General features: G+C 37.0%; 1 long non-coding RNA gene across 1 annotated transcript in view; it reads left to right on the top strand.

Moving 5' to 3' along the window:
* Window positions 1-14,124, top strand: part of LOC140511502 (uncharacterized) — a 189,400-nt gene that overhangs the window by 61,328 nt on the left and 113,948 nt on the right. The window lies entirely within an intron of this gene.

The following is a 14,124-nucleotide window of genomic DNA, read 5'->3' as shown; positions in this document are numbered from 1 at the left end:
TTTTGTATCTTTTTAAGGAGGTGTTCGGTGGATTCTTTCAATATTTATTTTGCCCCCTGCTTCTAGAATATCAGGGCAACTTTCGTTGATAATTTCATGAAAGATGATGTCTAGGCTCTTTTTTGGTCATGGTTTTCAGGCAGTCCCAGAATTTTTAAATTGTCTCTCCTGGATCTATTCTCCAGGTCAGTTGTTTTTGCAATGAGATACTTCATATTATCTTCCATTTTTTCATTCTTTTGGTTTTGTTTTGTGATTTCTTGGTTTCTCATAAAGTCGTTAGCCTCCATCTGTTTCATTCTAATTTTGAAAGAACTATTTTCTTCAGTTAGCTTTTGAACTTCCTTTTCCATTCGATTAATTTTGCTTTTTAAAGCATTCTTCTCCTCATTGGCTTTTTCAACCTCTTTTTTTCAATTGAGTTAGTGTATTTTTAAAGGTATTTTATTCAGCATTTTTGGGGTCTCCTTTAGTAAGTTGTTGACCCGATTTTCATGCTTTTTTTGCATCTCTCTCATTTCTCTTTCCAATTTTTCCTCCACCTCTCTCAACTGATTTTCAAAATTTTGAGCTCTTCCATGGCCTGAGACCATTGAATATTTATTTTGGATGTTTGGGATACAGAAGCCTTGACTCTTATGTCTTTCCTAATGGTAAGCATTGTTCTTCCTCATCTGAAAGGATGGGAGAAGATATCTTTTCACCAAGAAAGCAACCTTTTATAGTGTTATTTTTTTCCCTTTCTAGGGCATTTTCCCAACTAGTTACTTGACCTTTTGGTCCTTTGTCAAGAGTAGAGTATATTCTGGGGATCTGTAAAATCTCAGTTCCTCCTAAGAGGCACAATCAAGCATGTAGGCTGGTCTGGAAGCAAGCAGAGATTTTTGTGCCCAGAATCTTCGTAGAATTTCCTCTTCACAAGGACCTTGCCTCCAGTTCTGTCAAATCAGCACTGGGGGCTGAGATTCAGATAAGCTGCAAGGGCAGTGCTGCCATTCAGTGTGACATAAAGATCAGCTGCTGTAGGGCCTCTACACAGGGCTGAGGTAAGAATCAGTGGCTCAGTGGTTTTACAATCCAAGGCAGGCTGCTGTAGAGGCTGCTGTGAGAACTGCTGCTCCCTGCCTGATGTGGCCTCTGTGGCTGCAGCTTGAGGCCAGAGCTATGGGAAGGCCCTTCTCCCTTCTCAGCCGGCTCAAAAAACCCTGTCACTGACTTCGGCACCTGTGGGTTAAGGGATCTGAGAACCTCTACTACTGTGAGTGGGGATTCTGCAACCTCCTCTTAGAGCCACGCCACTCAGCCAAGGCTGGGCTGGACAACAGACATTTCCCATCTGCCTTTCAGGTCACTCTGTGCTAGAAATCTCCTCCACTCTGTTGTTCTCCACTTCTGCTGCTCTACAATTTATTGAATGTCTTTATTTACAGGTATTTTATGGACTGTGTGGGAACAGCTGGTATATGTATGTCTTTGTACTACACCATCTTGGCTCCACCCCCTCCAAAATGAAAATTATTAAGGATATTGTAGCCACATTCCAGATGTCCCAAGTCAAAGAGAAAATATTACAATCATCTGGAAAGAAACAATTTGAATATTTTGGAAATACAATCAGGATAACAGAGGATTTTGCAGCTTCTATAGGATCAAAGGGCATATAATATGATATAGTGGAAGTCAAAAGAGATAGAATTAAAACCAAGAATCACCCACCCAGCAAAACTAAGCATAATATTTCAGGGAAAAAATGAAATTTCAATTAAATAAAAGACTTCTAAGCATGCTCGTTGAAATGACCAGAGCTGAACAGAAAATTTATCATTCAAATGCAAAAATCAAAAGAATCATGAAAAGGTAAACAGGAAAGAGAATCTTTAAGGAAGTCATTAAAGATGAACTGCTTACATTTCAACATGGAAAGATGTTATTTTTATCTCATGAAATCTTTTACAGTATTGTAGTAAGAGGGAACATATGTACATACAAACAGACACATATATAGGGGTGTATACACACACACACACACACACACACACACACATATATATGGAAGTATTTGGCATCTCTACACATATATTACCTATATTTAATTGTTTCCATTCTCACTAGGAGTGGGGGAAGAGGGAAAAGGAAAGGATATGAAACTCAAACCTTTAATAATAAATGTAAAAAAATTGTTTTTGCATGCAGTAGGGAAATAAGTTGTATGGATAATGGGGTGTAGAAATCTATTTTACTCTGCAGGAAAATAGTGGGTGGGGAGGGTGAAAGAAGGGGATTAATAGAAAGGAGGACTGGATGGAGGAAGGGGTGGATGGTGGCCCTGCTGTCCTGGGGTGGGTGTAGGGAGAGATGTGAAAAATATTTGTCCAGGAAAATAAATGTGGTAAAGATAATTTAATAATTATTTTAGTACTTGAAATCTGTGATGAAAACAAAATCCTAGATAACATATATCAAAAATTTATTAAATACTATAATACAAATGGAAAGAACCTAATCATCACCTCCTAGTAGAGATTCCTCAATGAAAGTTCCCTGGAATATTATAGACAAATTCCAGAACTTTCAGGTCAATAATAAAATGCTGCAGGCAGTCAGAAAGAAATAATTCAAATATCATGAATTCATAGTCAGGATTACATAAGATTTAACAGCTTCTATATTAAAGGATGAAGGTCTTAAAAATATATTCCAGAGGGTAAAGAAGATTCAATTACAACTAAGAATAACCTTCCAGCGAAAGTGAGTATAAAATTCTTCAGGGGAAAAATGGGCATGAAATGACATAAAATGTTTCAACCATTCCTGCTGAAAACATCAGACCTGAGGGGGGCGGAGCCAAGATGGCGGAGTAGAAAGACACACATACACTAGCTCCGAACCCACAGCCCATAAAATATCTGTAAAAAAGAACTCCCAACAAATTCTGGAGCAGCAGAAGCCACAGAACAACGAAGCAGAGGAGATTTCTGTTCCAGAGGGACCTGAAAACCTCTCGCAAAAGGTCCGTCACACCCCGAACCCAGAGCTCAGCCCAGCCCTGCCTTGGCTGCCCAGCACCAAGAGGAGCATATCTGAGCAGGCTTCAGGGACAGAATCTCCAGCAGCCGAGGGGGTCCCTCCACTCACGGTTGACAAGGGTCAGTGAGAGAGACTTTTTGGGTGGCCGAGAGGAGAGAGGGGTGTCCCCGTGGCTTGGGCCCCCTGGGGGGCAGCAGCCGAGGCGGTAGCATACACAAGCTCCCAAAGCAGGCAGGAGCCCGGATCCATTGTTGAAGGTCTCAGCATAAACCCCCTGAGCGAACTGAGGCCTGAGTGGCGGCCCTGCCCACACCCGAGCACCTAAACTTAATCTCACACTGAATAGCAGCCCTGTCCCCGCCAAGGCCCTGAGGCTGGGAAGCAGCATTTGAATCTCAGACCTCAAGCACTGGCTGGGCGGATCTGGAGGCCAGGTGGGGGTGGAAAGAAAACTCAGAAGTCAAGTCACTGGCCAGGAAAATGCCCAGAAAAAGGAAACAAAAATAAAACTATAGAAGGTTACTTTCGAGGTGAACAGATATTTCTGCCCTTCCTTTCTGATGAGGAAGAACAATGTTTATCATCAGGGAAAGACACAGAAGTCAAGGCTTCTGTATCCCAGCCCACCCAATGGCCTCAGGTCATGGAAGAGCTCAAAAAGGGTTTTGAAAATCAAGTTAGAGAGGTGGAGGAAAAACTGGGAAGAGAAATGAGAGACATGCAAGAAAAGCATGAAAAACAAGTAAACACCCTGCTAAAGGACACCCAAAAAGATGCTGAAGAAAATAACACTTTGAAAAATAGGCTCACTCAATTGGCAAAAGAGGTTCAAAAAGCCAATAAGGAGAAGAATGCTTTAAAAAAGCAGAATTAGCCAAATGGAAAAGGAGGTTCAAAAGCTCACTGAAGAAAATAGTTCTTTCAAAATTAGAATGGAACAGCTGGAGGCCAATGACTTTATGAGAAACTAAGAAATCACAAAACGAAACCAAAAGAATGAAAAAATGGAAGACAATGTGAAATATCTCATTGGAAAAACAACTGCCCTGGAAAATAGATCCAGGAGAGACAATTTAAAAATTATGAGCCTACCTGAAAGCTATGATCAAAAAAAGAGCCTAGACATCATCTTTCATGAAATTATCAAGGAAAACTGCCCTGAGATTCTAGAACCAGAGGGCAACATAAGTATTCAAGGAATCCACAGATCACCGCCTGAAAGAGATCCCAAAAGAGAAACTCCTAGGAACATTGTGGCCAAATTCCAGAGTTCCCTGGTCAAGGAGAAAATATTGCAAGCAGCTAGAAGGAAACAATTCAAGTATTGTGAAAATACAATCAGGATAACACAAGATCTAGCAGCTTCTACATTAAGGGATCTAAGGGCATGGAATATAATGTTTCAGAAGTCAAAGGAACCAGGACTAAAACCAAGAATCACCTACCCAGCAAAACTGAGTATAATACTTCTGGGGGAAAAATGGTCTTTCAAGGACATCGAGGACTTTGAAGAATTCTTGATGAAAAGGCCAGAGCTGAAAAGAAAATTTGACTTTCAAACACAAGAATGAAGAGAAGCATGAAAAGGTAAACAGCAAAGAGAAGTCATAAGGGACTTACTAAAGTTGAACAGTTTACATTCTTACATGGAAAGATAATACGTGTAACTCTTGAAACTATACATTATCTGGATACTAGGTGGCATTGCACACACACATGCACACACACATAGAGACAGAGTGCACAGAGTGAATTGAAGAGGATGGGATCATATCTTAAAAAAATGAAATCAAGCAGTGAGAGAGTAATATATGGGAGGAGAAAGGGAGAAATGGAATGGGGCACATTATCTCTCATAAAAGAGGCAAGCAAAAGTCTTATTATTGGAGGGAAAAAGAGGGGAGGTGAGAGAAAAACATGAAGTTTACTCTCATCACATTCCACTAAAGGAAGCAATAAAATGCACACTCATTTTGCTATGAAAACCTATCTTACAATACAGGAAAGTGGGGGATAAGGGGATAAGCAGGGTGGGGGGGGGATGATGGAAGGGAGGGCATGGGAAGGAGGGAGCAATTTGAGGTCAACACTCATGGGAATGGACAGGATCAAAAGAGAGAATAGAAGTAACGGGGGACAGGATAGGATGGAGGGAAATATAGTTAGTCTTATACAACACGACTATTATGGAAGTCATTTGCAAAACTACACAGATTTGGCCTATATTGAATTGCTTGCCTTCCAAAGGGAAGGGGTAGGGAGGGAGGGAGGTAAAGAAGTTGGAACTTAAAGTGTTAGGAACAACTGTTGAGTGCTGTTCTTGCAACTAGAAAATAAGAAATACAGGTAAAGGGGTATAGAAAGTTATTTGGCCCTACAGGACAAAAGAGAGGATGGAGACAAGGGCAGAGAGGGATGATAGAAGAGAGAGCAGATTGGTGATAGGGGCAATTAGAATGCTCGGTGTGGGGAGAGTGGACAAAAGGGGAGAAAATTTGGAACCCAAAATTTTGTGAAAATGAGTGTTAAAAGTTAATTAAATAAATAAATAAACAAACAAACAAATAAATAAAATAAATAGAATCATTCAATTGCTAATCCAACCACCTTAAAAAAAAGAAAAAGAAAACATCAGAGCTGAACTGAAAATTTGGTTTCCAAATATTAGACTCAAGAGTTGAGTAAAAAGACTGATGGATAGAGTAGGCATAGGAGATTCAAAAATATTAAACTATTTACGTTCCTTCTGAGGAAAAAGATAATTTCTAACATTTAAGAACTTTATCAATATCTATATCCATATCTATCTATCTATATATACATACATATACATATATATATGGAGAGAGAGAGAGAGAGAGAGAGAGGGAGAGAGAGAGAGAGAGAGAGAGAGAGAGAGAGAGAGAGAGAGAGAGAGAGAGAGAGAGAGAGAGAGAACAAAGAGGGAAGGAGAGAGACGGACAGATAGATATAGGGTGCAAATACAACTTTACTTAGATGGAATGAAATTTTTAAAAAATGTGTTGAAAAAATAAGATCACATTGTCAGAAGTGAAATGGAAATGGAGAGGTAAAATGCGGGAAATTATTTAACATAAAAAGGCATAAAAATAATGGAGAGGTTAAAGTGTGTATTGCTTTCACACTTGAACATCCTTACAATATTGCTATTACTGTGTACAATGTTTTCCTGGTTCTACTCAGATCCTTTATATGCATTGATATGTCTTCTAGTTTTTTCTGAAATCATCCCATTTATTTCTTAGAATATCATAATATTTCCTCACAATCATATAACATAACGTGTGCAGCCATTTCCCAATTTTTTGTCATCGCCTGTGCTTTGTTTTCCACTATTAAAAAGAGTACTGTAAGTACTTTTTTTTTCTTTCATATACAAATAGGTTCATTTCTTTTTTCCTTTGTTCTCTTTGGAAAATAAATCTATCAGTGGCATTTCTAGGTCAATTGATATGCACACAATCTTGTAGGCCTTTGGTCATAGTTTTAAATCTTTCTCAGGAATAATTGGACAAAGTCAATTCCCTAGAAATTTCAGAAAGTGATAAGTGGAATATTTGAATTTCTAATTTGCCTTTTGATTCAAACGTATCTGTATAATGTTTCTTGACGATTTCTTGAAATAAGATATCTAAGCACTCTTCAGGATTTTGGCTATTGTTTTTTTAAATTTTGTTTATTTATTTTTAGTTTTCAACAGACACTTCCACAAGATCTTGAGTTACAAATTTTCTTTCCATCTCTCCTGTCCACGCACCCCAGGACTGCAAGTATTCTGATTATCCCTTCCCTCAATCTATGCTCCCTTCTCTCACAGCCCTCCCGTCTATTATCCCATCTCCTCTATTTTCTGGCAGAGCAAGACGGATTTCTATACCCAGTTAACTCGATATCTTATTTCCCAGTTGCACGTAAAAAAAAATTATAACATTCACTTTTACAACTTTTAATTTCAACTATTCTCCCTTCCTCGCTCCTCACACAATCCCACTGAGAAGTCAAGCAACTTAATATAAGTTATATATGTGTCATTATACAAAATACTTCCATTATAATCATTTTGTGAAAGAGTGTAATTCCCTCTATCTTATTCTGCCCTGCCCCCCCCCATTTATTCTATTCTCTCTGTTTACCTATCCCTCCTCAAAAGAGTTTACTTCTAATTATCAGGTCCTCTAATTTGCTTTAACTTATACTATCCCCCTAACCCTCATTTATCCCCTAACTGCTTACTTTCTTGTAGTGTAAGACAGATTTTCATGTCAAATTGAGTGCGCATGTTATTTCCTCCTTAAGGCAAATGGGATGAAAGTAAGGTTCACTCTGTCCGTCTGACCTCCCTCCACTTCCCCGCCATTGAAAATGCATTTTCTTCCCTCTTTTACATAAGAAAATATATCCCATTCTATTTCTCCTTTTCTCCTCTCAATAAATTTTTCTGTCACCCCTTAATTTTATTGTTTTAGGTATCATTCCTACCTGTTCACCTCACCTTGTTCTCTATGTCTACACATATATATTCCTTCCAACTACTCTAACACTGAGAAAAGTCTCCTGTGTGATGCTGACTGTATTTCCTCCACATTTGAATTGTTTCTTTCTGGCTGCCTGCAGTATTTTCTCCTTGATTTGGTAGTTCTGGAATTTTGCAGTGATATTCCCTGATGATTTCAGTTTGGAATCCCTTTCAGGAGATGATCAATGGATTATTTTGATGACTGTTTTGCCCTCTGGATCTTGGACATCTGAGCAGTTTTCCTTGATGAATTCTAGCAAGATATTGTCCAACTCAGTAATCCTTAATGACTCCCTATCATATCTAGGATGGTATGGTTCTCCATTACCCTTAATCACTCAATCTTTTCCATCAGTAGTTGTGATAGAATATTTAAGTCAGTAAAAAACAAAACAAAACAAAACAAAAACACCAAAAAACATTTCCAGACGATTGGACCTCCAAACCTTTGCTTTTCTTTCTGTCTTTCTTTCAAACTCTCACTCTTCTCTCTCTGTGTCTATGTTTTCTGTTTCTGTCTTTACCTGTCTCTCTGTTTACCTGTCTATCTATTTCTGCATCTCTCTCTGTGTCTCATTTGTCTTTCTTTCTCTCTCTCTCTCTCTCTCTCTCTCTCTCTCTCTCTCTCTCTCTCTCTCTCTCTCTACATATATATATATATATATATATATATGTATATATATATCTGTCTTTCTCTTTGTCTTTGTCTCTCTCCTCTCATTCTTGCAACTTGTAGCCAAGGGCAATATATTTGCAAATACACTTTCTGTTATAACTATCCTGGTGCTAAACTAGGAACATCTGCAGGAAGCTACAACAGGCAGACAAGACTTAATAATTGTCAATTTATTGCCTGCGTTTCTGAATACAGTGCACTTTTTCCTCTATCACATGGTATCAGGAGTTAACTTTCCATATGCCCTGGAGGCGTAATGTAGGAATAGTAATTTTTAATGGAAAAAATCTCCTAAACTCCCCCTGGGAGCATCATTTCTTCAGACTATCAAAGTCTTATAAATAATCCTGCTCACAAGTTAGAATCTATATATATATTCCTTGTTTTCAAACTGATACTTTAGAGTGTGCAATGTGATCTTTATTTTAATTTGCAATGCACAAATCTTCTGCCTTTATTTCTGTGTAAAAAAATTTGTGATAAAAAGATGTGTATCAGTCTTCAGTCACCTTTCAAGTGCTTTGAAACAATTGTAGCTTCCCAGTTTTTTAGAAGCTGTGTGTACACCGACTTGAATTCCCCAATTCCTGCGGACAGCAAAGGTTTTTTCTTCATGAGGTACACTAGTCTTGATTTGTCCATTTCTGGTTCGTAAACACCTGCATTTACTAAAGGAAATCTTTATTAAAGTAATAGTCTGATAGATGTGTTTGACCAGTGGGTGAAATCAGACATGGCTACTTTTAAGATTAGTTACTAGTCAGTACGTAGGGTAGTGGAATCTTAAGCTACTGATGTTATTGTACAGATATAACAACTAGCTTTCAGGCTAACTCTACATTACCAAATTTATTGCATTTAGTAGTTAATGGTCAGAAAGTATGATTTGACGAATGGTCATTATAATCTCTGGGCAAAGGAAAGTTATAACGATGACTTTAGTTTAGCTTGGTTAATGAAGGACATAAGGAATTCATTTATATAGAACCCCGAAATCCCTTGGATTCATCATTCAGTAGCAGTAAGTTTTCTAACACATTACCTTACTTCATTTTCTAGAAGAGAAAAAAAAATGCGTGTGTGTGTGCGTGTGTAAATATTGTTGTTAATCTGGTGAAGTGAATGAATATAAATAAGAAAATTGACACTTCTATTGTTTCTCAGGGATATTGTAAAAATTATATTTAATCACACAATGTAGGTCAAAAGTGGAGGCAGTCAGAAAATAGCTTTTTAAGATGCTTCATCCTTTCTTGCTTGCTATGGTCATTCTAATTTTGCTTCTTTTTATTCAGAACTTTTATATTTACTTCCTGAAACTCCATCACACGTTTTTTAATCATCTCATTTCTCATCTCTGAGAGAGATGCTTTTTTAAAAGGTGATATTTTGTAGTTCATAATGGCTAATTTTTCCAGACTGGGCATTATCTTTCAGCTGCTCACTGAGCAGGGACTCTGCTTTTGAACAATGGAAGTTGTATTTTTAAATAAAGCAAATTCTAATCTTATTATTTAGTACACCTCCAAAAAATGTTAGATGAAAAGGTGGACAGAAGTAAAAGATTTATGATGATGATGATGATCATGATGATTGTTGTTGTTATTATTGGCGTCATTGTCATCATATCATCATCATCATCATCATGATCATGATCATCATCATCATCTCTACTTTGCAAATAAGAATATAGAGGCTGAGAAAAATTTATCATTTGTGCACAGTCACACAACTAGTTCTTCTTTCCAACCACAACATTCCTTCCACACTCACAATTGCATCTACTGGTAGGAATGCTTTTATTTATCGCATGTATTTGCTGGTTTTCATTTTTCATTTTATGAAAACGTGGGAATTAAAGCAAAAAAAGAATCTTTGAAATTCTTTAATTAAGATCTTCTAAATTTATATGTGAGAAAATCAGAGGCATAGAAACAAGGGTTACTTGCTTATAGTTCCAAAGCTAGGACGTTAAAGAGTATGGATTTGACCTCAGATCTTTTTTAACTCCAAATCTCGACTTGTTTCCATTATCCTCTTCTGACTCTGAGAAAATCATGATTGAAGAATTTAATTTACTTGCCTAGAGTCCCCAAAGTTATGAATACTCAAAAGTAGAATTTAGGTTCAATCCTATTTCTAACTTTCATTTAAAGTCTAATATTTTGCTCTTTTATCTAGTACCTATCTTATCCACTTATCTAGTATCTGACAGCTATTATAGGAAATCTCAAAAGCACATATTAATTTATTTTCTGCTTTCCTTTTTATTTTTTCATAAACTGCTTATTTACTTTGATATTTATCTACCCTCCTCCTCCTCTTTGAAACCTATGATTTTGTATTGTTGTGTGTGTGTGTGTGTGTCTGTGTGCACATGTGGTTAGGGGTAGGTGTGATTTTCCTACACTGTGTGTATAGTGCAATTTATAGGCATTAATCATATCCAAGACCTGTGTCTCTAGTCATTCCATGGAGAGGAGAGAGAAATATAAAAAAATGCAATGGTATTGTTTGTGTTTTGTTAAAATTTTTGGTGAAAGATTCTGTCAGTTGTAAGGTTGGAACTTTTGGTTTTGCAGCCATTTGTAACTGTTCAATCAAAACTGTTCCCCTCCTTCTTGAAGTGAGACAAACTGTATATCTATATCCTATATTTATTCATCTATGTATGTATGTATGTATGTATGTATGTATGTATGTATGTATGTATCTATCTATCTATCTATCTATCTATCTATCTATCTATCTATCTATCTATCTATCTATCTATCTATCTATCTATCTCCCTACCTACCTCTCTCTTCCATTAACAACAATAATGACTTGATATTTATGGGCCATTTCATAGTTTATAAAACATTTACATATAAATTCTAACTTAAACCTCAAAAATACTTTGTATGATATAAAAGTTCCTAAAGACACAGAAAGCATTTGCATGTCTTCCCTCAATGCAGGCACAACCTATAAACAATTCAGTACAATCATCATCATCATTTACAACGCCATTTTAATTGTTACAGGGATTGTGTTCTTTGTCATTGACAGGCTTCCAAATTACTTTACACATGATATCTACTTTGATTCTGAAATTGTTTTCATATGAAATTGTTTTCATGTTATCTCTTTGAAGATGAAGTAACTGAATACTAGAGAAATGAAGTGGTAAAACACAAGAATAATACACAATGAAGCTCGATCTTGGAGGAGACTACATATACCATCCTGTCTAAATTTCTCACTTTTGAGAAGAGGAAACTGAGGTTAGAGAAGTTAAATACTGAACCCGAGTTCACATAATAATGAGAGCTAATGTTTATATTGATTTTTTAGTGTGTATAATCAGGGCAAAGAATTGATTTGATAAGAAATCTGTCCAATGGCAACAATCGTGCAGACGACAGGTACCCTAAAAAGGTGAAAGGTCTAAAGGTAGAATGGACAATTTTTGGAAGAAACAGCTTCTAATTCATTAGTTGTCTTCACACTAAAGCTGGAAGATTAATTATTAGTGTTGTTGTAGGGCAGAGGTATCAAACAAATGGGACATACATGCCATGTGTCCAACAATACATCTGACTGTGGCCCAAACCAAATTAAGGGGTAATTGGAAAATACATAACAAAATAAAATAAAATGAAACCTGACTAATAATACATTTTAAACTAAGTCAGTAAGCAACCCATATGGATCCTTATTGTGGATTAGTAGCCCTCATTTCAATTTGATTTTAACAGCACAGCTATAGAGCATATTCTGCTTTGGATATGGATTTACCTAGGTAGGTGTTATAGTGGATAAAGTATGGGACTTGGAGTGAGGAATAACTGAGTTCACATACAGCTTCATATAGTTATTAACTGTGTGATGTTGGGCAAGTCACAACCATATTTGCCTCAGTTTCCTCATCCATAGAATTAACTCAAGAAGGAAATAGCAAAGCACTCCAATATGGTTGCCAAGAAAATCCCAAATGTGATCATGAAAACTCAGATAGAACTGAAACAATTTTACAAAAACAAAAATAACAACCTACCCTCTGAGGTCCCTTCAAACACCGACATTTTTTTTTTCTCCTCTCAATTAAGGTGGCTCAGCTATGAGTACCACAAACTACTAGAAGGCGATCTGAGGGTCATTTCTGGCAATACAGTAGATTCCTAAACCTTATCTTTATGTCACACAAAACCACTGCATTTTCAGGGTCAATTAAAGAAGCTGGATCCAGTTTTCAAATATTTCTAGAGTGAGTGTAATATTTTCTGAGAATTTTTTTCTTCCTTTATAGTTTTTTTTTTTTTTTTTACATTTCAGAGTTGGAAAGAATTTTCACAGTAAAGCACAACAATCTCTGAATGTATAAATTAATGTTTGGGGCATGCCAGCAATAGTAAAAATGTGCTTTTTCATTTCATTAGACAATGTCTTCATTATGAAATGTTGGAATGAAATATTTATCTCAGATTGATTCTTCCTAGGAAATAGAAGAGCTAGAGAAGGCAAACATTTGCGAAGTAACAAACATTACTTAAGTTGAAGGAATTGATAATTTCAATTAATACCAATAAATAATTAATTAACCCCATTGACAAATTATTTTTAAATCACCTTTAAATATTTCGTAACTCTTTATATATTAAGACTCAGTTCCCCCAAACTAAGTTAGATCTGACATTTATTCTAAGCTAATTCAAACTATTTCTGAACAAGTGTCTCCTCAAAAATGTATACTATCCATTGATATCTAGCATTAATCTGAAAACTTATTATTAGGATGAATCACTTATGTCAATTGGCACACTTTCAGATAGATATAATTTTAAGAAAAAATAATTCATTACATTGTGGTTTAACTCTTTCTTCCTATATACATGTGTGTATTATGTCTATAAGTATGCAAATAAGCACACATACCTGAATGTATACGTAGATATGTGCATGTTTGCATGGATGACTACATGTGTTGGGGTTGGAAGCTCAATTCCGTGTGGACAGTCTCGGGCGCGTAAAGGTGGGAGCTTCTAAATCTTCGAGCTCTCACGAGACCTCCCCAGGAAACGGCTGGGAATCGAGGTGAACCGAGCTATCTCGTGTATTTCCGCCTCTTCCCGTGAGAAACGTGATGGGAGAGAGATCTCCCCGCCCTCGAGATTGTCCCGGATTGGAGCACACCTAGTTACCTAACAGCACGGTATTTAGATGCAAACTATGCTGCTGGAGAGTTAAATAGGATCAGGGAAGCCTGAAAGCTCTCTTAGCACGTGAGGAGCCAAAGAGGACACAAGGCTCCGCTTTTCCTCTTCTCCTTCTCTCCCCTCCCCCTCTCTCCCCGCTTGTACTTCTACTTCCAATCTCTTATTGTAAGATCTTTGCCTCCTTGGGAGATTCTTCTATCCCTCCTAAGGAAGAATCCCCTGCACTTGTAACTAGACCCTGAAATAAAGCTCAACCCTTGTTCGACTCTGGAACGTCCTTTCTCTCATACGAGCATCCGGTTTGGCCAACCGAAGACCTCGGGAGGTGAGGTAAGAAGACTCGGGTAGCCCACAGGCCTCTAGGCCTGGCATACATGTATGTGTTTGTGTGTATATATCATATATGTGTGTGGATTCTGTTCCATTTGATAGCCTGTCACACATTTGAAGACAGTTATCGTGGCATGCCAAAGTTGTCTTCTCCAAGGTAAGTACCCATCATTAAGTCTATTCATTCTACTAGTCTGACCTCAAATCGTATTCCCAATTTAGTTCAACAGCTCTAGACATTCCTGATATATTGATTTTAACAAAAATAATGAAAACGATCATAACAGTAATAAAAGGAAAACATTTTACATGAATATGCATTCATTAAAATATATTTCTTCTGATTTCATATACAG

The sequence above is a fragment of the Notamacropus eugenii genome, chromosome 6 (genome assembly GCF_028372415.1).
Source record: "Notamacropus eugenii isolate mMacEug1 chromosome 6, mMacEug1.pri_v2, whole genome shotgun sequence".
Taxonomy (NCBI): Eukaryota; Metazoa; Chordata; class Mammalia; order Diprotodontia; family Macropodidae; genus Notamacropus; species Notamacropus eugenii.
This window is presented reverse-complemented; position numbering and strand designations above follow the sequence as displayed.